This window comes from Mastomys coucha, unplaced genomic scaffold, assembly GCF_008632895.1.
Source record: "Mastomys coucha isolate ucsf_1 unplaced genomic scaffold, UCSF_Mcou_1 pScaffold21, whole genome shotgun sequence".
Taxonomy (NCBI): domain Eukaryota; kingdom Metazoa; phylum Chordata; class Mammalia; order Rodentia; family Muridae; genus Mastomys; species Mastomys coucha.
The window spans coordinates 36,251,276-36,255,197 of record NW_022196904.1 but is presented as its reverse complement, the minus strand read 5'-3'; positions in this window follow the sequence as shown (position 1 = coordinate 36,255,197).

Sequence of the window (3,922 nt, the reverse complement as noted above, 5' to 3'; positions counted from 1 at the left end):
AAAAAAAAAAAAAAAAAGAGAGAGACCCCCTCAAGAAATATATACAGTAAAGGACCAGCTATTATTTTTAAAAGGGAGAGGAAGAAAGGCCAGGTAGGGAGCCAGGAAGTCTGTACAGAAATCCCTGAGCTATGAACACCCATAGAAGGCAGGGAATTACATGGTTAGAAGTCCAGAAGAGGAGTGCGTGACACATGCTTGTGATCCTGGCAATGGGACACTGAGACAGGAAATCCAAGGCTCAGAGGCCACCCGGAGCTACGGAGCAAGACACTGCTAAGAAAGGGGGTCGGCCTTCCCATGAAGGCTGGGCAGGGCTCACTCAGTGCTGGAAGATTTTGGAACTTTGATTCATGGTACAGCTCCTTCTGGCCAGGCTCCCTGCAGCCCCAAATCTTCCATGGTGAAGTCTATCCACCCCATCCTCGAAAATAAACTGGCATCCCACCAGCAGCGGTGGGAGAGTCTGTCCATGCTGCTTGCCTGCCCTCTGCTGGGAGGCCTATACAATATACTTTTTTGTTTGTTTTTCAAGACAGGGTTTCTCTGTATAGCCCTGGCTGTCCTGGAGCTCACTCTGTAGACCAGGCTGGCCTCAAACTCAGAAATCCACCTGCCTCTGCCTCCCAAGTGCTGGGATTAAAGGCGTGCGCCACCACCGCCCAGCTCTCTCTTCTTTTTGGAAACAGGGCCTCACAATATAGCCTTGGCTGGCTAAATTCAAAGTGATCTACCTGCCTCTGCCCTTGAGTGCTGGAATTAAAGGTGTGCACCACCATGCCAGGCTCCACTTCTTCTTGGTACTCATTTACTGCCTGGAAATGACCACAATCGATACATGAATGGGTAAGGTGCCAAGCCCACCCTTGAGCTGAGCTCGTGGAGCACACACGGCACGTGGCAGCTGTATGACACACACATGCTATCAAGCCACTGTGTGTCAAGACAGACAAGGAAGTCCAGTGTTCTCCAGGACCCAATCTCTGATGCCACCCCAAGATCCTGCCCCAGGGATGAGGCTCAGGGGCGAACACAAATATCCTACTCTACTTATTGGGTGATATGAAGTCTGCTAGACTTTGTCCTGGGGTCTCATCTCAGAGCACACTGCCCTCCCAACTCCCCACAGTTCCCAGCAATAAAAGTTCCCCCTCACTATAGCCTTTCCCTAAGGAGTGGAGGGTAAAAGAATGTCACACCATACATGGAAGACGGTATTCACTGGGGGTGAGAGGGTCACCTAGGCCAAGGGAGCCCAAATTCATTTCTATTGGTTCTAAAACTGGCCTGGTATACAGGATCTGGTCTATTCACAGACTCACCATACATAAGATTACTTTGAAATTCTGGTCCTCCTTCCCTCCACCTTCCAAGTGCAAGAATTCCATGCTTGCGCCACCACACCCTATTTACACAGGAGTAGGCATTGGACCCAGAGTTCCCTGCATGCTATGTCTGCACTCTTACCATGCAGCCTTCTTGTGGATTCTCAGAATGGAACTCAGATCCTCAAGCTAGCAAGGCAAGAACTTTACTGAGCCATTTCCCTAGGCTGACCTTGAACTGACCTTCCTTAGCCAACTCCCACGTGCTGGAATTCCAGGACACCAGCTCTCTCCATTTATTCCAGGCTGGGGATGGAACCCAGAGCTCTGTGCATGGGAGGTGATCATTCTATCAACAATACATTTTATTGGGATAAAAGCAAGAGTATTTGGGGTCTTCCTCTCTTCCTCTTTTTTTTTCTTTCTTCTTCCCTTCTACAATCTTCCCACTGAAGTCTGCCATTATCCTCACTTCATGGGAATTTCCTGGGGACATGAACAATGGATAATTAAACTGTGCTGAAATTATAAAGTGATGAGGACTTCTAGGGAGCACAGTCTGGGAAGGGGAGACAGACGGTTATTAAAGCATTACAACATGGCAATTATCACAGCTTTGGTGCTGGCATCCCAGGGGGATTCCTGTGGGAACCCAGGGAGGTAGCTGTCAACTTCTCCTGGGCTGGGTAGGAGCAGGAGAAGGCTGCTGACCAGAGACTCTAAGGGGCCTGCAGTCTCAGGCAGGGGGACTGCTGTGAGTTGGAGGTCAGTGTCAATTACATAGTGATTTTGAAGCCAGCCTAGGCTTCATAGTGAACTCCAGGCTAGTCTGTATTACAAAGTGAGTCCCAGACCAGCCTAGTCTAAAGTACTGGACTGTACATAAACCAGGGATTAGAGGGCCAACACAGAAGTTAAAGGCACTGTACTGATTGTGAAGAGGACTTGAGTTCAAATCCCAGTACCCACACAGAGCAGTTCGAAACTCTATACCTTCAACACCGCAGGATCTGAAGCAGAATTCCCCCCCCTCTCTCTCCACCCCCCCCATCCCCTGGCTCAGCCATTGGCTGATCAGCTTTTATTGACAAGTCAGAGAATAAATGTGGAGCAATGTTTACACAACTTTCAGGCAGGAGATACTTAGAATAAGCGTTACAAAGCCATATGCAGGGAAATCAGCATTTGAATAATACAAGGATAAGTGCCTGGCCATGAATTGCTCCATTTTGTAAAGTAGTTGGCTTGAGTTACTCCATTTTCAGCACAACTGGCACAACACATGCTTGTATCTAGAAGCAAATAGCTTCTATTTGCCAGCACAGGAGTCACAAAGTGTTTGTTTATGTAATGACAATTAAAAAAAATCAATTCACAAGCCGGGCAGTGGTGGCACATGCCTTTAATCCCAGCACTTGGGAGGCAGAGGCAGGCAGACTTCTGAGTTTGAGGCCAGCCTGGTCTAGAGAGTGAGTTCCAGGACAGCCAGGGCTACACAGAGAAACCTTGTCTCAAAAAACCAAAAATAAATAAAAAATAAAATAAATGAAAATAAAAATAAAATAAAAAATAATTTTTTAAAAGTCAATTCACATTGGATTGTGTTGGCATGCACCTTTAATCCCAACTCAGGAGGTAGAGGCAGGTGGATCTGTAAGTTCCAGTTCAGCCTAGTCTACAGAGAGAGTTCCAGGACAGCCAGAGCTACACAGAGAGACGGTCTCCAAAAACAAACAAAAAGCCACCCAAAACAAACCAAAACCAAATCATATCTGTAGCTAAGTTGGTAGAGTGCTTATCTGGCACACAAAAAGCCCTATGTTCGATGCCCAGCACTGCATAAATTGGGTGTGGGGTGCATGCTTTTCATCCCAGGACTTGGAAGGTAGAGGAAGGAAGATCAGGCGTTCAAGGTTATCCTCCACTACTTATTGAGCTCGAGGCTAGACATTTATTCTCTATCTACATAAGACCCTTCTCATGAAAGAAAGAAAAAGTTATCAATTCTGAGCCTAAGATGCTTCCAAGCTCCTGGAGTAGCTCAAGGTTGTAGTGAGTGACAAGTCAAGAGATGACAAGGTGAGGGACATCTGTTCCCACCTTCCTGTAGCTTACCTCCTGCCAGTGACCCACAGCTTGAAACTCCCGCCTACCGCCACCATCTTGTGGCGAACTGCGCATGTGCAGGCTGCAATCAGGAATTACAATTCCCAGAATTCATTGGGTAGAAGCCCACGGTCCAGTCTAAGCATTCGGCTGGCACTGTACAAGGACTCTGTAATGACAAGCTGGACTGAAGCTTAGCTAATCGGAAGTTGGTGTTGATACACAGTTTTCTTCCAGCCTTTAAGAAAACTGCACGGGGTCACAGACACTCGCGCAAGAGCAGAGACCTTTGGGAAATATAGTTTCCAGCGTCAAGAAGCCCTGAACTATGTGAACGCCCTCCCTCCATACCTCAACTTCTTTTGCTTGCTTTCTCTTCTCTCCCTCCATGCTTGCCTCTCTCCCATCTTCCTTCTTATTTCCTTCTGTCCGTCCATCCTTTTGTTTCCTTTTCTTTCTTTCTTTCTTTCTTTTTCTTTCTTTCTTTTTTT